This window comes from Anastrepha ludens, chromosome 6 (assembly GCF_028408465.1).
Source record: "Anastrepha ludens isolate Willacy chromosome 6, idAnaLude1.1, whole genome shotgun sequence".
In the NCBI taxonomy this organism is placed as follows: domain Eukaryota; kingdom Metazoa; phylum Arthropoda; class Insecta; order Diptera; family Tephritidae; genus Anastrepha; species Anastrepha ludens.
The window spans coordinates 1,665,247-1,689,109 of NC_071502.1; the positions used below are offsets into that span (position 1 = coordinate 1,665,247).

At 36.8% G+C, this 23,863-nt stretch overlaps 1 protein-coding gene across 15 annotated transcripts in view; it reads left to right on the plus strand.

Annotated features, from left to right (window-relative positions):
- The window catches only part of LOC128867489 (myocyte-specific enhancer factor 2), a 205,278-nt gene that overhangs the window by 71,759 nt on the left and 109,656 nt on the right, over positions 1-23,863 (plus strand). For 13 of the 15 annotated variants that reach the window (XM_054108723.1, XM_054108735.1, XM_054108737.1 and 10 more), the window contains one exon: positions 20,320-20,661. The exons of 1 other annotated variant lie outside the window; for it this stretch is intronic. The gene's annotated coding sequence lies outside the window, so the exon portion shown is untranslated. Of the gene's footprint in view, positions 1-5,342; positions 6,204-20,319; positions 20,662-23,863 lie in introns of those variants that run through there. One more of the 15 variants, XM_054108728.1, reaches the window with a different exon arrangement.

A 23,863-nucleotide genomic window follows, 5' to 3' on the forward strand; every position in this document is an offset into this window, starting at 1 on the left:
TCTCCGCAGCAAATGGTAGCATCACTTCTTGAAGTATGTCCTTGCAAATAAATTTGTCCATCTTATTGGTTATGAGGTGTAAAGGTCCTACACTCCATCCAAAAGAAGCATCCCCAAATCGTCATGTTGCTTGACTGGTTTTTTGTGAACCTCGGTGAGATTTCTCACCCTCCTCGTCCTTTGGGACGTCTGACATTTCACCCAGCGTCAGTTTCAAATAAATTTATTTTTGCTTCATCGGCGGTCTACACCGTGACTTGTTCTCTTGAACAATTTCCTCTTCTTTTAATTTGCTTGTATAGGCTAATATAGGCTCTTTGTGAGCGATTTTGCCTGGTAGGTTCATGTTGTGCAATCGACGCCGCACAGTTCTCGCTGATACTACGTCGTTGATTTCAGTTGCAATGGCCTTTGGTGACTAAAAAGGATACCTCTTGGTAAGAGTGCACTCTTATCAGTAGTGCAAATCGTTTTCTTTTTGCCACCACGTCGTTCTGTGGATCTTTGGCGCTTAAGGACATTCGCAACAAAATTTTTGGACCGTCCAAATAACTCAGCGATAAATTTATACGATTTTTTTTTGTTTTCGAAGATTGACAACAGGCCTCCGCTCCTCAGTGACCCACCTTTGGAAGAAAATTATATGAATTATTATTCATTAAATGAACTACTTATTTTGCTTAATACGTAAAACTCAATACTCTTCACTTATTTAGTTGAAATGCAAGAGTTATCCGCAAAGTACCTTTTTAGTGGCCACTCAAAATTACATTTTATGAAAATAACCAAATCTGTGCAACCAATAAAGGGTAATTTCGATAATAACTTTAAATATTTTTGAGCGGCACAAGGAAATCGATAGATAATAGCGTACCTATTTTAATGTGTATGTGTAAGTAGTTGAAGCTCTTTCTTTCTCGAAGCTTCAAAAGTGCTTACTGTGCATTCTTTTTTTGCCTTTTTTATTATAGTTTCAGTCTCAAAAAAAGTTTGAAGTAAAACATATTCTGATCGATTTTTGGCCTCTATTCAAGTGGTGATAATATTATCAATATTAGAGACTAGTCCAAATTTGTCGCGGATAGTACTAGTTGTGCTCTAGACACATTTCTCTCTAGTTTCTGGCTTTCCTTTAGGTCTTTTTCTGCTGCACACATACACACCTACATATGCATTTGGAATCGCACGAAATTATCATTACACCTCAACCTCCGGCGGCCATCGCCTGCGTTTTCCACATCACCCCACTGCGTGTGCGTTTTTATTTATTCGAACAACTTAATTTTAGCACATTGGAAACATCAATATGAGTCGCTATATTTCTTTTTACTTAAAATGATTTCTCTTGTTCGTACGGAATTCAGTTAGAAGTTATTTATAATTTTGCTCACCGAAACACCAGCTAACTGAAAAAATCTGTTCATTATCAAAATCCTGGCATTGCGGGTGTGGATAGGAAATGTAAATAATACAAATTTATATACGCTGGTGCTGGCCTAATCGGGCCCTGCTAAAATATATAAATATGTGTATTTGTCATAAAACAAGCACAAAAAATAGATTCATACCAACACACAGTGGGCCGAAACTATGAGGCTTGTGTACAAAAGTCGTAGGATTATTATTATTAACGTTCGCTCTTTTTTTAATCTTGAAGTTGATTTTAGGAAATTCAAAATGGCCGATCTAATATGATCAAGTTGTGTATTTAGGGGGCATTGGGGATCGCTTACATTCTATATTAAGAATTCGCAAATAAAGAAGAAGAGATCGTTGGCTATGAAAATTAACTCGATTTTATAAAAATAAAAATGACGGTCCAGGCCTCAAAATTCGCGATCTTTTTGACAAGCGTTTTTTTGCAAACCCATTTTCTTCCATATAAAAATATCGTACACTCGTTTTTCTAAAAATTCTGAAAAAGTTTGAAAATTATGAAATTTTATAAAATTTGAAATTTTGCATTTTATGAATTTGTTGTGATATCAACACTGTTTTTTATGAAAGCACCATATTAAAGCAAGGATTTTTCAGCGCAGATGTAATCCTAATTTTTATATTAAATTCTATTTCTATTCTATTTTTCTCAGAAGTTTTACCGAAATAAAGTATACAAAAATCTAAATGCTCACTAAAGTTTAGATGTGAAAATTGCGCTATAAATGAACATTTGAATGACCGCTGAGCCACTGTGCATTGAAGTACTTTGTGGAGTTAAATATTTTTTTTTTCAAATTTCATTTTGCTACAATAATTATCCTTTGACTATCAGCCTTTTCTCGTAAATTTTTTCTTTCGCATGCTTTCGCATATTTTTTGTTCTTCTTTACAAGTTCCCCTCGAGATATTCTAGCGCGCTAAAATGCCAATACACTTTTTGTTGTGCGAATATTTTTAAACGATACTCGTAATGAGCCAAAAATAAAATCCTTGCCACATCCAAACCATCCATTCCGAGTTATTTGCTCAGCAGATCACTCGGCATTCACTTTCAGAAGCGAAGGCGGCATGCACACGAATACAATCTCAGGATGTTGAGGGGAACAAGGAACGATGCCAGTTCGATTGTACGAATCGTGTAGAGATGGATACATCTACCGCTACATCTGTTTCCAGCAGTGATACCATCAATTTAAGACCAAAGATATTTACATATATGTACATTTGCAAACATACATACACACATACATACATACATACATATGTACAATAAGTATTAATTGTAATTTCTTTAATTCGAAATTATGCTAAGAATACAATTTCTCTTCATTATTTCTCCCTATTGCCACCCCAAATGGACAATGCCAGACTTCATTGCGTTTTCAATTTAAAAATACAATATTTACCGATTTATTTTGAGAATTCAACGGCGTATACTACCTACTACACAATGCAAACTGCCGGCGAAAACGGCATCAGAATTTTTGTTGTCTGCAATAAATGGCAGAGTGAGTGCACGAACGGCGCGTTCAGCAAGCGGAATCGCAGGAAGCGAATTAGTTCGTTGTTCGTCAATAACAATATTACTTACATACATATGTACAAGTATGCACTTAGTATGTTGGAGGTGCCTGTCGGTATTTAATTGGTCAGATTCGAGTACTCTGATCCGGAGCCGCTGAGTGATGAGTGCGTCTTGCACGTGCAACTTGTGATTGGTGACGACCAGCGACGGCTGGCATAAAATTTGTGATCTTTGTGTCCTAGAGTTCGGCATTTTGTTAAAGAAAAATTTAGGAGTTGTGCTGTTAAATTGTATTGTATGAATTTTAAATAGATGCATCTTTTTATGACAACACATCTTTCACGCGCGCCACATTCAACACCATCGATTTTTAATTTTTCCGCTTCATTTCGCTTCTACATATTTAGATCTGTGCTACGATACGTTATAGTACTTTCAGTACGCGGCCTAAATATGAGTGAGTGTTCCAATAAAATTACAATACAAAATTACAATCCTACAAGTAAGAAAAAATTAAACGAAATAAATAAAAAATATTCTATTGTTACAGCACAAAAAACAAATCTAAAATGCAAAAAATAATTCAAAGAAAGGTTAAACCCCTTATATTCAGATTTTTTGCTGTAGCATCAGCTGTAAGCAATTAAGTCTTTTAATTCGTTTGTTTCGTGAAGTTTTCTTTTAAGCGGTGTCGTACCACTGGATAATAAAAACAGCCAGCGGCTACTGTACAGAGTGGTGAGATCACACTTTTTCTCTTTAATCAAATATTCACTTAGTGATTTCGAAAGTAGTGTCTTTAATTTACTTATACTTAAATAAAAATGCCTTCATTTATGGTGTGAACGGGCCTATCAAATATCTTTGAACCTTTCACTTCGTTCTCTTGTTTTCAATAAAGCCCTATTTTTTCAAAATGACTTGCGCTCTTGAACTAACTCAAAGATATTTCTATACAGTCAAGACACAGCTAGTAGAGGCGAATCCTTCGTAATACTCAGCTAAATAGTTGTTGTACTATTCATTCGAGAGCAGAAAGTGATCATTTTCCCATTTATTAGAAATTGAGCTCACAATAGATACTTCCCTCGGGGATGAATAATTATGCGCCTTATCTAAATCCTTGCATTACTGTTCGCAAAGCCGTTTATTCTAATCATATTTTGGTGGATTTTTCGTACATTTATTCCAAAATAATATTTATATTTATATTTGTATTTATATTAATTCAAAGGTAATAGTCTCTTTAACCTGTAAACGTTTTTTTTTTTTGCATTTAGTATTATTTAGTACAGTAATATTCCACCTTTAAAAGACCTTTCGTTAGTGCGTTCATGACTGACTTTTGTAGGCACAACCCTTCCGCCTTTGCAATTCTAAATCTTTTAGAAGAGTTTAGTAATTAAATGCTCTCAAAAAGTTGCACACATTTTGACAAAAACTAGCCTTTTCTTTGAGTTCGAAAGCTCGGGTCCTAAGGTGCCATGTATTCCACACGTCACGCAGGAAATTTTTTCCTTGAAATCTTCGCACCGATTGTCCACTAGTAGCTCATAATTTTTGTATACATTTGCCATTTCACCGCAAACGATATAATTAGAAAAAATAAGTATGTTTATTATTCGAATAGAGACAGGCAGACAGACATTGAATTGGTTTGGTTTGGTTGGTACATATCTGTCTAAAGGTGGTTTTAGACGCGATCTGGTTGGTATTTATTTTGGGGTTACCTCTAAAATTAAAACTGAAATGGCTGCTATGCGATCACAACAAACGGATGGTATTTGTTGTTGGCTGGCAACAATAATACAGCGCGGCAATAAATAGAAGTCGAAGAAGAGGAAGAAGGCAGAACCTCTACAGTATCACCACCAGCGCCATCAGCTGTAGGAACAGCCAGAAGAGGATCGGCAGCACCACAAGCACCAACGGCACCAACAGCAGCAGCCACCACAGGCATCAGGCAACACTCTGTGGCAACCATCAGTAGCATTGCAAGACGGAGGCACGATCGACGGGCGGATCGCTGTGAGTTGGCGAAGATCGTGAGCGCGAGTGAAATTTCTTTTTTTAAAATAGCTTATTCGAAAAAACGGTTTATTTATAATTTTTCACTTGATTTCCGACGATATGCGATTTTCCCTGCTCAGTGCTCGGTGGAAAAATGTTTTCGAAACAATGATTTTTCAATATTACTGCGTGATTTCTTAAAAATAACCGCTAAATTTATTTTGGATCGATGTAGCTACCTAAGTTCCCCATTTGCTTCGCTGCGTTCAGTTGTGGATACAGGAGTGAGTGTTTGAGTGTTGTCAAGATCGCAGATCGCGCTGGAAAAAATAATCGCAAAAAGAATTGTGAAAATTACAAAACAGCTCTTTGGGCTATGTGAGTGATGTGTAGTGAACGTCACTGAAAATGAAAAAGTTAAGAAATGTAATTGTTTATTTATGTGAATTTAAAAATACCAATGAAGGACATGTGTTTCCGTTGACGTCCGGCTGAGTTCGCAAGCATAGCGCAGTGCGTGAGAGTGTCGTCAGCTGATGCAGCAGGTTACTCGATTTTGTCTCACAGAGTTAGAGAGTTTGCAAACGATAAAAGTTGTTATCAGTGAAAGTGCATAAGAGCACCCTTGGCCTTTTTCGCTCCATCTGTTATTTTTATTTCTTTGGCTTAGTTGAGAATGTCAACAAATAAATGTGCGAAAAGAGGTGGTGCCGACACAGTGATAAACTACCAGTGTACACATATGCGCGGTGCGTGCAAGTGTGGGAGCGTCGAAAATAAATTCAAACGTGCAGAAAAGAGAGGAGAGCGAGAGAGTGAGAATGGAATATGGCGCGCTTTCGTAAAAATTCAAAAATAAGAATGTCCTACTCATTCAAACAAAAAAGAAAATTCTTGGAAAATTTCCCATACAAAGCGACATCTGCTGTTGAAAACGATTGCTTGCAAGATCGCCTGCTGGTATTGAAAATCTTTACGCAACTACGGTGTGATTCCTTTGCGTCAGATGGCGTTTTTGTGTTGAATTGAAAATAAGTTTCCCTGTTGGGCAGTCAGATGGCGCGAAGAGCGGGAAAATAAAAAAATTAAATATATAAAACTTATGCTGAATAAAATTCAAAATGAAAATGAAGTTCGAAGAGGTGTACGATATTTAATAAATAAATGTTTACCAGTAAATGACCAAAAATCTGGCAATGAATTTGAACTTAAAGGAGGTGCTTGAGTGGTGAGTAATCAAATGCATCGCGCAATTTTACTACATAGAAAGAGCTCTGAAACAGTTTTTTTATTTATGTTTAAATCTGGTTTATCTTCATATAAGGTGACGCAAAATTAATAATCAAATATGTGTTTTGAATAACTGTTTTATGAATCATTTAAAAATGATTTTAAGTGATAGAAAATATTATTTTGACTTTTACGCGAACCATTGCTTGTCTGTTTGTATACTGCAGCTGTCTACTTCATAAGTGTCAATATGACTGGCGTACGACGCCATTTGCGAATGTTATAAATCTTCCGATAGGGTGATTAATTTTGCGCCATCTTCTATTTGTCAATTTGATTTATAGCTTTTCGGGTCCAGTGCTGCTTAAAATTTGTTTCTGCCTAATTACTTCCAAAATTTGAGAGATATTAGTTGAGATATGCTCTTATGTAAATATGTATGTATGTACGTCTAAATACGAGATTATTGTGTCATCTCAAGAGTTGCGAAGAAAGCGCAGCGATTGAATTATGGATGGACAATATTTTGAATATTAAATTTGTAACCATTTTACGTCAATAAAGTTTCAAATTTCGAAAAAAAACCGCACGAACTTATTCATAGTCCTATTATATATATACGTACGCCTTCCTCTACTGGCTCTGAGTGTTGTCAAGTTTTGATAATAATAAGGGAACTATTCCTCATGACTTCATACAACAACAATTTGACAGAACTTGAAACAAATTTCCCCTGCCCCAGTATGATTACTAATTTTTTTCTTGTGCCGCCCCTCAACTACAACATTTTTTGGTCTATTGCCAAAAATTTAAATTGACTACATATATTGTGTACAAAAACAATTAAGATCGAATGACTCAAGCAGTGACAGCAAACGTTGCTGAGTAAGTGGACCGCCACTCAGTTCGAGATGATCGGCAGAATCGCGTTGCGTAAATCTTGTTGTTTTCCTGAATGCTTGAAGAGCACTGAATCATGGGTTGAGAATCATGTGTGGCTCGTCTGAGGCAGGAAACTTAAAAGAATATCGAAACAATTCACGTAAATGTCACACAAAAAATTTACATCAACAATTTTAAAATTTTTCAAAACTTGAGAATATATAAAATTCATTTGGAAAGAGGTCATTGCGGCTGTTGCAAAATATCGAAGGCTGCAAACAGAAATCGGAAATGGAAGAAAGTGCCAATGTGAAAAATTAAAAAAAATTAGACACCTTATGATTTGAGAAACAAAAAAATGGCATACGTAATTATTTCTTAACTTCGTCTAGTTTAGACACAAACACACACATGTACATACATACTCGTATGTGTATATTTGTAAGTTTGCATGCAGCAAATGTAAGCATCAAAATTGTTCTTAGTTAATGAGACAGCAGCCATCTCATGATTGACTGTGTGAATGGATGATTGATGCCCTGATTGATTGTCTGTCAAAACAGTCCATTTCATTTCCAAGGCATCTTAATAAGGCGGGGGCATAAAACCATTTGATTTGTTTCATTTCTAGGCTGTTAAGATTTTGGAGATGACACATAAACACATACATATGTAGATCATTTTGACATGGACAATGCCACATTGATACCCTGGAGCTTCCATCCTTGAAAGGTGTTTAGGACAAGTTTTCGTCTAATTTGTGGTATGTGGTGTTTGTATGTATCTGTATATGTATTTGTATATATATCTGTATCTGTAAAAATGCCAAACGCGAACAATTTTGTACTGCCAAAAACCTCTAAGAAAATTCGAATACTTTTATACGCCATATGCGTCGCTTTGGTCGTTGGAAAGAAATGCCAAATTTCGTTTACATTTATGGCACTCCGGAATTTGGTTAACATTTTTTTGAAAAATTAAAAGCTGTGCGTTCCAAAAAAATTACATGCCCATTGTTCTTAAGAAGCATCGTTGAGAAAATGACTGCGTTGCCAAGATGAGTGCTTTTTCTAAGAGCCTTACATCGCATCAAGTCTTTTCTTTTATTAACGGATTTCAATTCTTAGCCTCCCTATTTAGAATCACTCCACACAAGGTATATGTGCGAGTCAAAACGTGATGAATAATTATTTGAAATTTTTAATTTCGATAATACCATAACCAACCACAAAATGAAGCTTTAACACCGATAACAATGTCAGCTTTGAAATCGAACGGAGAATCAATCTTGCCAGCAAGCGCTACTTTGTATTAAGTAGGAAATAGACTAGTGAAACCCTCTGTCGACGAACAAAACTAGCACTCAACAAGGCTTTCATCAAGCCGGTTCCAACGTATGGTGCAGAAGCTTGGACGATGACAACATCCTAAGAGGCGTCCCATGGAGAGTTTGAGAGAAAGATTTTTCGGAGAATTTTTAGACCTTTTCACGTAAGCGACAGCGAGCATTTCACGTGAGCTTTAGGACAACATAGATATAGCGCAGCAAATAAAGATCGAGCGGCTTCATTGGTTGGGTCATATCGTCCGAGTGGATCCAAATGCTCCGTCTCTGAAAGCATTTAATGCGGTACCGGCTAGTGCTAGCAGAGAAAGAGAAAGGCCTCCTCTGTGGTAGCAAGATCGGATGGTGAAGGTCTTGGCTTCATTTGGTGTGTCCACCTGGCGCCGGTTAGCACGAGAAAGAAACGACTGGTTAAACTCGAGCAAAATCACTTAAGCGGTTATTGCGCCAATTAAAAGGAAGAAAAACCACAAAATTAGTTTGTTCATATTAATTGCAATCAGCAATCATTTCTCAACTGTTCCAGCACACTTGTGTTTCCGCTATCATTGACTGATCTTAAAAAAAAGTGAAGCCATGACATTTACTGCCAAAAAGTCGCTAAAAAATTAAAAGAGCGAAAGAAATAGATATTGAAGGTATTGTAGTTTTTCAATACATGTCTGACATATTTTTTTCCAATTTTTTTGAAAACAACTTAGGCCGGGGCGTGAACACTTGGTAAATCATAAAATGTCTCGACTGAATTTTGCAAGTCCATTGAGTGCCTTTTTTGGATAGGTGTACTCTTAGACAATACTAACAAAGTTTCGGCTGATTTCCTTTGTCGCATAGTGTTATAGGCGCTTGACAACTGCAACGGGGCCATGAGCTAGTTACAGGAAAAATTTATAAGACTGCACTTCCGCAACCACTTACGTCTTCAGAAGGAATCAACTACTAAATAAATAAATATGTATCGGGTGCCGTCACAAATAAAAGGAGGAGCACGGCCAAATGCTCTAAAAAGGGTGTAGGCGCCTATTAAATATATATATATATATATATATTATATTCAGCATATGTCCGCCGCAGCTATGAGTTACATGGGCCATTCGATCAGTACAATAAATCGATTGTTTAGTGCAAGTTTCGCCAAGTCTTTGATGCCTAGCGGATTAATTTTTAGAAACAAATATTCAGTCAGCATATATCTCGGCAGCTCCTTCCTCATTCAAGGGCAGATGATGCCGCCAGCGTGTAAACCGCACGTAAAATGAGGAGCTGTATGAACTTCGCAAACAGATTTTTTTCAAAGTAAATTTCCACAATTTGGAAGAGTTAAACGAAGCATGATGACTTGCCAAACCTTACTGAACAGAAAGGCCAACATAGTTTGCTATTCTCAGCTGTCAAACTATAGTTATCGATATCGATAGTTCTCATGCAGCTAAAAAAACACCCGATATAAGCAATTGAAAAGACACGTAGTGTGCATGTGTATACTCTACATACCCGCATTCAAAATTATTCACTTATAGATTCCAAGCAACAGAAAAACCAGCAGCTCAAATTGCCCAGCAGTCAAAACAAATATTCGAATGTAAACACTGAAAATGTGAAGGAAAAGCGCAACTAAAGATGTATTAAAAGATTTCCGGTGCTTGGCTTACGACCCTCGATGCAATACAGTCGAGTACACACATACATATGCACCTGCGTATAGTAAGTAGACGCATGTCAAGCTGATGACTGAGTTTTATGTGGCTTTGTGATTTGAGACAAGGGTGTTAACTAATGCGCCTTCCTTAGCTAATGCAGTTGATTTGGTGAATGAGTGCAATATTGTGAAGAGGATAGGAATAAAGCAGAGAATTTCTAATAATCCTTGTCATTCTATCCAAGTTCGCCTACGCTCGTCTGTCACCCACCAAACTAGTAGAAAATCTGCCATAGTTTCGAAGTGAGGGAAGCTGTGTGGGCCTTTAAATGGACACATACAGTGACACAAATATTCGTGCACGATTGCATATGTCATGTCGCGCTTTTTAATAAAGTCATTAATTTTCACATTCGGTTGCTTGTGAAACTTTTTGCTGCATCAGCCACTTTAACAAATTGCAAAAAAAAAACAACAAATTATTATTTAAAATATGTCTGAAAAGTGTTATTTGCCCATCCGTGAAAATGCCTGCCGACGAAATGTGTTGGCTGCGTTCCGCTAAAACGGAAAATCGTAAACGAACTGCCACAACTATTGCCAAACTGACAAGAAGAGGCAGGCAAAGTGAGAATGCAGATCGTTGACATTTTGAAATTGTATCAGTGTGCGTTCGTTGATTTGGGAGGTTGGGGAGTGGTATTGCTACTGCCTGGCATACTCAGGAATGAACCGGGGCTAAATTTTAGGTATATTCGCGGAGGTATCCGTTAGCTCTCTAGAAGTTGGTCTGTCGCCTCGTTTTGCGGCTGACGGTGTGATGCAGTTAGGTATATTTTATTGTGGCTTCTGTTTCACATTGTTTCGCTTGTTGCTTTGTTTTTATATTTTTGTCGCTTTCGCTTTGGGTTGCTGCTAAAAAATTTTTAAGAATTTCGAGTTTCTTTGATTGGACGCGTGCCAGTGAAGATCTGAAACGCGCAGAAAGGCAAATTCTTCAAAACTTTTATTTTGTGCTTGACTTTTGTTTTCCACAAACAAATTCTAGCGTTAAATGAAGAAAAATTAAAAAGAATGTAGAACGAAAATACGAAATAAAAATATTGAAAAATTCGCTTGTTGCATTCGCTAAGCTTTTAGGCCCGATGTGCCAACACACGCGTTTGTAAATACTTGCACATAGAGTCCGACCGATTCCCAATTTTTGGGAATATAAATTCATTTATGAACAATTGTTTTTCATAAACCAAAAAACGTAAACAAATAAGCAAATAACGATGTAAAATAAATAAACGTTCAAAATTCTATTCACTTATTTATGTACGTACTTAGATCTGTGTTAAAAAATAATATATATGGGAATTTATATATTTTTAATAAAATTTGTTAACAAACAGCAACGGTAAATTCCAGAATACTGCTGTTACTGTAACGTACACAAAAAGTCAGTTATTAGGCAAACACGAAGGTGTGTGTCACTATTCAGTGTTAACGGGGGAGTTGTCTTAGCTATTTAAGGGGACAAATACCTGTAAAATATAGAAAAAAAAAATTGTTTTCATAAAATATTAATATAATCATTTAAGAATATGTCAAACAATTTTTAGAATAAAAATTTAGGTATTTCTTATATTATAGATCGTCAACCGTGTCGACTCTATTCTTTGAGTACGAGCGCTGGAGAGGTATAATTACTTTGCCGACTTTAGACGCGTTTTTCCCAAAACTATATTTTTCGAATTGTTGAATTATTGACCGATCTCCCTGAAATTTCGCACACATCTTTTTTATGATATTACTTTCGATGTCAATTTACAAGTTTTTCAAAATTTTTCGAAAAAATAAATTTTCCGAAGCAAAAATAGTAGAAATAGAATAGAAATTCGCCCAAAATTATTTTTTTTTTAGCATTTTATTCCGCGAATTTTTTTCGTTTTTCCATATTTTTAATTCATATAGAAATTATGACATTAATAAACAAAAACAATTTTGGTTTTTTATATTGAGGCCACTGACGCCGATGCCACAAAGCCCGCCGATTGAGAAGCCCCGCTGCGACCTTCCTGGAAGAATTTAATGTATAAATAAACTGTATGCCAGTTTTGAAAAAATATATTGACTTCTTCATTTTAAATAATTTTAATGAAAATCAAGGAAAATATGGCCGCTACAGGTATCTGCCCCCTTAAAGGCATCATTATTTAGGCGGCTATCGCAGCCGAATGGGTTAGTGCGTGACCACCGTTCGGTAATGTCCAGGTTTGAAACCTCGGGCAGGAGAGAACAAATAATGGAAACAATTTTTTCTCGTAGCGGTCGCCTTCCTTCAGGAGGAGGAGCTCGGCTAAACACCCATTAAAAGGTGTAAATGCCAATTATATATATATATATATATATTGTTTAAGTCATTTCTGATTACATATTTTGGTTAGATGACTTGATGACCTAAACTTAACCGTTTTCGAGATATAGTAGTATTTTTAAAGATTATTGAAAAACAAAAATTGTTGTTTGCTTGTACGCTGACTTTTTTTTATTTGTTAGCTAAAGAGCCCGATTATTTTTCGGACATACATACCGCCAATTAATAAAATTCATCAATAAAATTTGAACCACGATTTTCACTAATTGTTCCGCACTTCACATTATTAAAAACATTTTGTATGTAAATAGTTTTGCAAGTTACACAAATGCCTTTTTAGCTATCCGATAAGGTGTAATATTCTAAGAATAAAGAAAGAATGCGAAAAAGGTACAAGCCCGATGCCGTAGTCGAAGTCGAAGCCTATTGAATTTTGATAAAACAAAGTGCAAGTTCGGAGTATCTCAAAAATCACATTGATTTTCAACAATTTTCCAAAGGTTCCCCAAAAATACGAATATCATCTTCACCGCGTTTGGGTGATGATCAGCATCATCTTATTCGAGGTGAAAGTTGACTAAGGACAGCGTTCCCACATAAACCTGCCTCTCAACCTGACGTTCGTTTTTTTTTCAAACGCCATTTCCTGACTTAAATAAAGAAATTTTGAAATTAATAGTTTTTTTTCGTTTGAAAATTATTAATTTTCGAATTACTGATGAACTTTCGACCCTCAATTTCACTCTCCTCCTACGCTCAAATATATGCACCGTTTTCAGATACGGTCCCTATGAGGCACCTTTTCATCCTGAAGGTTGTGGCGTTCTACGACCTGTAAAAGATATCTTCTCTCTCTACCTCTTTATAGCACTTCCCGTGTGACAGAATTGAATGAAATTTAAGATTTCCATGAAAATGAATCGCGCAAAAGTAATTTAACAAAAATGATACCATGATAAAAAATAAGGTATTTTCACTTTGAAATCAAAATAATTATTGCTGAGGAAATCCGGCCGATCCGAAGCGACCATCCACTTGACTCGCATAAGTGGTAACGCCGGGGGTAGAAAAAACTTCAAGCCAGTTACTTCGCAGTTGCTTCTTGAACTTTTTCAATCTATAAATATGAATCTCATCTTACTAATAAAGATAAAAGTAAATACATTTTTTTGCGCATCTAACAATGCAATATTTCAATTGCTTCCGGTTATATTTAATTTTAGAATAAAGTTTATCTCGCAGATGTTGAACTATTTAAAAAAAAAATTTTGAAATAATTGGGTTTGGAAAAAACAAATCATTTTTCTTACTTTTCCCAAAGAATGTGGAAGTTTATGTCGAATGGGGCAATGGCGTCCAAGAGTGTTTTCATGGTTTTGCCTTTGAGTTTCAAAATATATACGTATCTTCTTTTGCTATTTTTATTTATTTATTGCGAATCAGACATTTATTTCAATTCAAATAAGCCACTCTATGACTCAAATCAGGTGACCTCAGTCGCAAAAATAATTAGCAATCAGTTGATATACACACTCGAGTATTAAACTTGTAGACTTGGAACATGGATTGGGGTGCCGAATACGAAAGCCCCTTCAGATTTAGTTTCGTGCGCACTCTTCTAATGCTTAGATTGCCATGAGCGAGGTGCGAGGCAGTATTTTCAAGATGCTCTCTGGGGATATTAAATATTTAATGCTTTTATATCGCATTTTTTCCATTAGTTTGCCTTGTCTTTTTCCGCCTTTTCTCCACTTGCGGATAAACTCTTTGATATTATTATTTTTTTCAAATAAAATGATGGGCTCCGAAATATGCATACATACATAGGTGAGGTCTCCACTGAGATCGATCACAACTCACGAACATTACGGCGAATTTGTGCTGCTAATAAAATAAAACATCCCTGTAAAGCTCTTAAACTTTACGATAATATCACGCAAATGTGACTACTCACACACTATTATACATATTAATATGGATGTAGGAACCCAGTAGGGAAAATATGAATAAGTGGAACAAATTTCTGGTTCAAGACTGACGGGTATGACTTTAGATTCCGATAGTGTCGAAGGCGAAAAGTAAACATAAATAATCGCACATCGAGTGGTAGGTGTGGTCCTGTGCCGGAGTGAAATACACTTGGTAGAGAAATTCATTTATATAAAGCAAAGGTCGATTCTATCGCTTTGAGTTTAGTTCAATTCAAGGTGACATTCACTTTTTATTTTGGCAAGAGCTTTACGAAGCTCTTATGGTCCACGGAGCGTCGCATTGAAGGCTGGCTGTTATGTAGTCAATGACCAGGTTGAATAGAAGAGGGCTCAATGCGGAACCTTCGCGTACCGCCACTTTTACGGCAAACTCATCGCTTTCGCCAGCTATTTCTCAAACTTTTGTGGTTATATTGTCATACATGCCCTGTATTGTTTTGACTTTTTGTTTGCGCTTTTTCCAGATTAATAAAAATAAAATTTGTCTTATTTTCTCTGTTTTTTACCATTAGTATTCTTATTGTCTGGATATCATCTGCTGCAGATTTACCTGCAATGAAGTCAGTTCTTACTGATCTGTTTTAACTAAAGTAGCCTATTATTATTCCCCGCTCCCAAATCTTGAAAGAATGACATATCAACTTGATTGCTCTGAAGTTACCCAGTCTCCCACGTCGCCTTTGTTCCTATAAAATGGGCCGATGTAGCTTTTGCGCCAGCTGTTTTGGATTGTCCCGTATGGTATGTAATTTAATAAGGATTTTAAGAAGCTGATGTCATACCCCGGCTGGTATGTTATCTGGCCCTCTTGAATTGCCATTTTTTTTATCTATCCCTTCTGAGATTCAAGTATATGAACTATGAAAATAAGTGCAACGAGGACAACAAAGGGAGGCATTTCGAATGTTCGTAAGGGTTCTAGTGGGGGGCAATTGAGACCCTCTGACTCCTAATATAAAATTGAGATGGAACTCCAATTATTTCTGATTTTAAGTTAGAGGCGCAGGTTCGATGCTAAATTTCTTTCCTTCAGGGAACATTTAAATGTGTGTCTGTATGTATATTTGGGAATTGATGCTGCCTTTGAGTGGCCGACTTCGCGTAGGCGTCCACAGACAGCCAACTTTGTTGCAAAGCAACCAAAGCACCAAGGCAATGAGGTGGAGATAAGAACAAAAACAAACTTAGCCAAATACCCATAGAAAATGACAAGAAATTAAGTGAAATTTATTGACGACAACTGTCGACCATAATCATCTAAGTTGTGTTTTTGGCGTTGTTGTTGCCACTTCGGCGTTCGTTGATGTTTCTTTAGACAAGACACAACCCAACAACCGAACTGGCGCTGAAAAAGCAAAAGAAAAAGCGGAAAAATTCAAAACAAATACCAACAAAATGTTGCATTTAGTCTGTTTCCCTGTCATCAGCCACCTTCAGTTCTGAGCTGGAAAACAAATTGTTCGTGTGTGTCATTCACACATTCATGTACATGTATGCACGCAACTAGACCCATCTATGTATATGTATGTATGTATGTATGCATTCATATGTATGATTACGCACCTACACGTTTGTACTGTCGTCCGATCGGTGTGGGAGGTTGCTACTGGATTCTAACACCATGGTAACTCCTGGTAAGTATACATCTTCTTCCTCCCATCCCCTTCACCTTCTTCCACTAGGAGCTCAGTGGCTGTCTGAGTGCCGTCACTCTGCTAATGTGATGGTGCCAGTGTGTGCGTGAAGCATGTAATTTGCCACCCACCCAAGTGTCAGTATGTGGCAACAATGCAGATGAAGGAAAAATCGGAGGTGCATACGACGTAGTTGGTAGCTGGACTGAAGGTGTTTTGTTGCTTGTTGCAGCGTTGTGTTGGTGATAGTGCGGGTGCGCTTTGTAAACTGTTGCATGCAGACTGATGCGGGAGCAATAATGCAGTGATGCCAGCGCATCTCTGTATTCTAAAGCATCCGATTGTTCATAAACTGATTTGTACGAGGGTTGCCTTTTATATTATGCGACCAATAATGAAAACACAAAAAAATATGAATGAAAATGGTTTTATTTTTTTTTTCAAAATATTCTTCTTGGAAGTCAATACTCTTCTGTATTCGCTTGAACCTATTTTCAAAGCACGTTTACACTCAGTAGAGGATACCTCCAAAGCGAGCTGTTTGAAGGCTTTAACAGGTCCCTTAGGTGTTCAAAAACATTGACCGCGCATTTTATTTTTGATGTTTGGGATAAAAAAAATTCGTCAGTAGTCAAGTCAGAGTTTTAAGGCGGATAATCCATTAATCGGATCTTCTGATGGCTCAATAATTCCTCAATTCTCCGAAAGCTTCTGACATACAAATAGTTGTGTACCACTCAGAATAGACCTTTTGGCCAGTTGCGCCATGACTAAGCAACCAACTACTTTAAGGTGCTTCTTCTGCGAACAACTTTTGTTGGATTAACCTCGTCAACTGTTACGATGTCATAGACGAGCTTTGGACCACCGCGGTTGAATTTCTTCAACATTTCTTTGCAGCAATCGACGAGAGTCCTTTTTTGGGCAATTGTCAATTTGTTCGGTTACCAAAGAGAACAAATCTTCTTGACAAACAAATATTCATGCAATATTGCATGGAGCTCGTTGTGTTAGCCTTTTTTAGTTTTCCAGTGTGGGGTTTCCAGTGTGGCCAAAGTCAAAGTAACTTGATCAATGCACTTCAGTCTCGATAATCCATGTCGAAAATCGTATTAAATCATCGAAAGTAAATTTTCAATATAAATTCCATCGTTTGGGCGAGATGAATTTTTCAACTCACTAAAAAAGGAGCCAACAAAGTTCTTAAGTGAAAATGTTATATGAAAATTTATTAAGAAATACCAAACTTTTCGATAAAAATATCGAATTACAGCTCATCATACATAGCAAAGGCGCAAAATATAAGACAACCCTCGTAGGTGTACAAAATTCATGTTTAGCAATGCTCTTTCCGATACAGTTATATGTACATATGTATGTATGGATGGTAGGTATAAACTTAAATATAAAAATATGAATACCTATATACATACACAAATACATATAACATGTGTACATATATCATTACTGTAGCCTGTACCGTATTCAAAGTGCCTCATATGAGTGTGTTTGCTAGTGTAGCTGATTCATTTGTTGTTTTGTTGTCAAAGCGTCCCTGAAAGGGCCATAAATGCCGCTAGTCCCTTTGGTAACACAGATACTCCTCTCGCCGCTGGTCTTGAAATCTAATTTTTTCTTTTGAGAACGTCCAAAGAATTCTTCACGTTTTGTTATTTTGGAAAGATATGTATATATATATATGTATATATACAGTGAACCAACGGTTAATAAAAACAAATCGTTCCAGAATCTTGTTCTTTATGAGAAACAATTAATCTCCTATAAAGTGGTATACAATAAAATCATGCGTTTCAGGTCGAAAAAGTACACATTAAAACATTTCAATTGATGTTATTTCAAATGAATGTTATTGAAAGTTATGTAACAATGAATGTAGGAGGGAATGAGAGAATCTGCAATGAAATAAATAAAAAAAAAGTTTTATATTACTAACATACATATCTACCTTTTTTTAACAAAAAGCATAGAAAATTTGTATTATAAAGTTGTTTTTTTCTGTCAAAAATACGAGTCCATAAGCTCTTCGGTGTTAAGCTCCTCACTGTGCTCTGCCACAAGCTCATCCATATCATTGTTATCCGCCTCTAACCCCTTTGGAACTTTGTTTTTTCGTTGGTCGTTATACGAAACTTCTTTCATTAAGCGAGACATTAATTTTTTTTTAAATTTAGTTCGTTATGGGAAATGTTTCTTAACCGTGAGTAAATTTTATGCACATAAACTCAAAAAATGGGTGGATTAGAAATAGATATGCATTTGCAAAATCGAGTTTTTATTATTTTTTGTATTAAAAAATGGATTCAAAGGTGCGAAAATCTTAGAAATATTGTGAAGCTGTTTCGGTAATGATACTGTAAAGAATCAGCTGCTTGCGGGTGGCATGAAAGCTTCAGAAGAGACCGTGAGTCCATCGAGGATAAACATCAATAAAGTGAAAGAAAAGTTAATCAATAACCGCAAATTAATTATCAGAGAGCTGGCAGAGCTGGATTATGAATCAATTCAGGTGATTGTAGTTAATGATTTGTGCTTGCGCCGTGTTGCTACAGAGTTGGTTTCAAAGGAGCTGAATATCATGCAAAAAAGGGGCCGCGTTGATATCACCAAAGATTTTCAAAGACAAACGTCTTTCTCATTACTGGATATGAGACGTGGGTTTATGAGTACGACACGGAATCCAGACATCAGGCGAGTGAAGATCTCCGAATGAATTAAGGTCGAAAAACCACGTTGTTTTCAGTCAACAAAGAAAGTGATGCTCACGGTTTTTGTGGATTACAGCGGTATTGAACACCACGAATTTTTGCCAGAAGATCAGAGAGTTATTAAAGACTATTACTACGGCGTTATGGGACGGCTCATCGTTTACGTGAAGCAATCCGCCAAAAAAGAAAAAAATGGTGGAAAAACAACTCGTGCATTTTGCACCATGGTAACTCAGCGTCGCACAGTGCCATCGAATGCCATCCAACAGCCATCGAATTCACCTGATACGGCCCGAGTCAACAAACCACTACGGCAAATGTGTATTAACAGCCGAAAGGAAGTAATGGAAAAATGGAACATGTCTCTAATGGCTATACTGAAAATAAAGTTCCAGAAATGTTTCGAGAGCTGGATCGAACGCTGGCATAAGTGAGTTGCAGTTGATGGGGAGTATCTTGAAGGCAATAATATCGTTTTTGAGGAATAAACTGGTATTCTGAATTTTCTGAATATACGAGTATTCCGTGAATCAAAGTGGTGTTTCGAGTCGAGTTGCTTCGATAACAAATATCATACGATTTAATTTGAATTTATGAATTTAATTTTAAAACTTTGTAGTTTTTATAATTCCACAAAATTTCACACAAATTTCATGTTTTTTATCAGAATTAAAAAAAACAAAACAATATTTTGTAATTTATTGAACCACTCATAAACGCATGATTTACCTATCGAGCATTCTCGCTGTAAGCTTCCACAAGATAGTGATGCCCACAAATCGTAGTTCGAGGGAACAAAATTCGACAGAAATTACGAAGGAAAAATTAGCTAATTTGATAAGTGTCGGATGTTGTGAACAGTGAATGTTGTTGGCAAAAGTTTAAATTAAGAATTGACGCGATCAAAGCAGTTTGAAATTTCATCTATTTGTATCAAGTTGGAGGACGTTGTAACGCTGTCTATGTGTGAGTTCCCGCTTCATACGGCTGGTATGCCGGGAAAGCAAGTTGTACAACAGAAGATCAATCAATCCGAATCGGTGATACAGGTGTTTACGAATATTCATTGTGATTTGGTTCTGGACTCATAAACATAGACACATGATTCCGTAAACTTCGACACTTATATCACTTCTTTGAAATTAAAAAAAAAACTCTAAAAATTACGATTCGAAAATTCGATTTTTATTAAATTCACATAAAAATGCAACCCTGAGTTGGAGCTCGAGATGTTTATGCTATGATGCCATGCCATGTGGCGTATGCTAGGTAGCCCCAGCAGTATTCCAAAGACTCGTTGGCGCCGCTTATACTTTTCCTTAGCATTTAATTACTATTTTTTACCTCGCTTTCTTCCATTTCTAGAAATGGTAGTTCACGTATTATAATAATTATTTTTAAATTGATTATCGTAAAACTTTAGTAAACTTTGCCTTTGTATTTTTTAAGCAGACATTCGGATATAAGTAACTTAAATTCAGGTTTCTTATATTTCATTGTCCTTGAAATTATTTTGTCTGTTTTTATACTTGCAGTTGTTTCTTGCAACACAGGAACCTCATGTGGAAGTCGCGTCGTCGGCGTCGGGTCCATTGATTGCCATATACAGAGTTGTTGTTATTATCAACGTTTTAGTCATTCACTAGTTCATCGCTCTTTGAGCGAACGCTTCGAAAAAGATAAATAAATTGTTGCCATAAATTGAAATTGTGATCGCGGCGCGCTAAGCTAATTCTTGTCCTGAGAAAAGTGGATACATTGAAAATAAACCGCAATACCCGATAACCACATAGCACTAGCGGCTGTTCCCAGTTTTTGTTGGATGCAATTAATTTTTAGAAATACTCTACGTACAACAGTTTAGCCGAGGAAGGAAGGTAAGTGGAAAAGAAAGACATTCAATTAGCCATCCCACATTGAAATAGTTGGTGGAGTACATGCCGGATATAATCAATAAAGTTTTTTTAAAGGAAATCATATTGATTATTACGAGACCAACAAAGTGCATTCGGCGCGTTGGAAGGCTTTGAAGCTTGCGAATGTACAATTTTCTCTTTCCCATTAATAGATGATGGTCGCTGGCACAATCAGCTGCTTTCTGTTTCGTACGTCTAGAAGGAAACCTCTCCAAGTGCGACTAATTGCAAAATAGTCAATCTGATTTTCGGTAACATGATCGGGCGAGGTCCAAGTTATTTTGTGTACATGCGAAAATAATGTACAACCAATAACAAGGGTATTTCGCTTTTGTAAGGGGGTGCCAGAAGTGAGCAAACCTTTAGAAACTGAATGAATTGTAAATATTTTTTTATTTTAATTGTATGCTGAGGTTTCAAAATATATTAACTTAAACGAATATGTGCCACTGTATTATAAATTATATCATCCCCAATTATCATCGAATTTTTAATGAAAAACAATAAAAGTCGTATTTAAAATATCTGCGTAATGAAGTTGTCGTGGTCCCGGCACAATTTCTCCCTATTGAAAAACTCTTTATAAAGTGTTACAAGTATACACGCACACATATATACATACATCTTGCCTTACCTATGCCAATTTTCTTGTGATATTGGAAATTCAATTTGGCATTAAGGCATATTAGTTTTCTTGGAAACTTTAGTAGTTAATCATTTAATAAAGTTCCCGTTCTAATGTACATTTACTCGTACATATATTCAATTCGATTATACAAATCTTTATGTTGTTTAATTAACGTCTAACGCCTGCCCATTTCCTGTCCTCTGCCTGGTTAGTTGTTTGTGGTTGGTTGAAAATTCAACTTGTTGGGGCGCAGTGGCTCTGCGTGATCTTTGCAGTTGCCAATATATAAACGTGCAACAGTTTTAGTTGGCTTGATTTATGTACAGTGGGCAAGTGAGTGATTTCACCGGCACGCTGTATAGAAAGGACAAGTTTCTGGGGAATTTCCACGGCTGTTCTGATTCGAGGCATACGAGTGCAGATCTGAATATCTCAGATATTTCGACACGGTCTAAGGGTGCGAGCAGAGTGAGCGCTGATGCCGAGCGGAGCCGAGCCGAGCTTATTGACGCTTATTTTCATGCGAGAAGAAAATTTGTATATAACACAGTGAATGCGAGAATCAGCGCTGAAATTCTGTTTATTCCATATGTTTTGCTCTTATGTCATTTAATTTTGTTGTTCATTTGTGTTTATAAAATTGCTGTACACGGTAATGGATTCATCTGATGACGAGTATTTTGCTTCTCCTAGTGTGATTAATGCAATTATTAACACAAAAGAGTTTGGAAAACATCCAATTACACTAAAAAGGAATGAATTTGGTGAATTTATATAATGATTTAAGAAAATATCCAGCTAAATTTCAACAATATACCCGAATGAAAATTGAAACATTTGATTACATTCTGGACAAGATAGGTGTGAAATTAAACAAAAACTGGACAAATTTTATTAAGGTGCCAGTAACTTCTTGCGAAAGATTAATAGTGACTCTGAGGTAATGTTTTTTTGGTCCCACAAAGCAGGCCGGGAAAAAATTTCACTTATTATTTGATCGATATCCATTTTTGTTTATTTTTAAACCATTAAAAAACACAACTGCACTCTAAAAAGTAAACATCAACAATGCAAAAAAGCGCACAAAACGCTTTGAAACTGTTTTCTCGCACTCATCGGCTTTGCTCTCTGCTCTTGTCGGCGTTCACTGTGTTATACACAAGCTTATTTGTATTGACTTGTATGCAATCAGTTTTATCGCACTGACAATCTTTATCGCACTGACAATCTCGGCTCAGCTTTCAGCGCTCACTCTGGTCGCACCCTAACAGAAACTACTTGTGCAGGTAAATCCGAGTCAAGTTAAGGGAGATAGAAAATTGCTTCTATCTGAATCTTTTGCCGGTCTTCGCTGGTGGCCTGCAAAGGTGCTACCAGTAAAACTGTTTAGTTCTCAATTTTTGCAATTCTAAATTACAAATCATAGACACCACATGTGGTTAATTCCAAAAGAATCTTGAACGCGGTAGAAGTTGTTAAAGTTGGTTTTTGCTCAAATTGAAGCTGGATGATGTTTTTTGATTAATAACAAATTACAAGCATAAAAGGCCTTCTGAGTACTAAAATTTGATCTGCTCGTTGGAGGTATCATAATGGTATCAAAACGGCGCTTCAGTGCTACTTGGGGGGGGTGCCAGTGTGATACTTAAAGCATTTTACCTACCCACTAAAATTTGACTCTTGCTTAGGAGAGGTGTACTTTTTAATATAAATTTTCTATTCATTAAATTCTTTTTATCCACTGTGTATTTTCGGTAACCTCGATTGGCAGCCGCTCTTGCGGCACACGCTCGGTTTTCAACAATCCATTGACGACAACGACGACGAGTGCTTCGATGTGAAGAATGTGCAATTGCAGCGTTGCCAACTGGCAACTGCCTCAACCCGCCACGCACGATATTTAAGAGACTTCTTAACGTACATATATGAATATGCATGAGTGTATGTACGGTATAAAATGTGTGTGTGTGTGTGTGTGCGTCTTCCCCTGTCATGATTTGCATGCAATTGAACTCAAGTAGCAGCAACGTCTTGCATTGGAATCCAAGTGATGTTGAGCTACTAAACAACAAACCAGCACAACCTATCTGCCGCCAAGCTCTGCCTGCGGAGCGATCACAATAGGCTGCGTATATCCTCTTGGCTGCTGTTTGCTGGGTGCTGGCTGTTGACTACTGACTGCTGCACTCGTTCGCTCGTCGCAATTAAGCATAAATACCGAAATCGGTGACACTCGGGTGACAGGTGCTGCCAAACTGCGTTAAATCAACAGTGGACGCGGCAATAACAACTGCACACAAATTCACATTATAGCACAGCCACATTAAGCATCATTTACAGCAACAACAACACACTTACGAACAACTTACATATGTCATTTTGCCGCCGTCGTTGTTGTTGCACTCGGTTGCATTCGTAAATGCAACGCGTTGAGTTCCGCTGAAAAAACCCACGAAAGCGGCGCAGACATGGCGGTGTATTCGTATTTGTGGCAGATGCATGTGGCCTGCTATCGTCAACACACTTGCGCGTGAT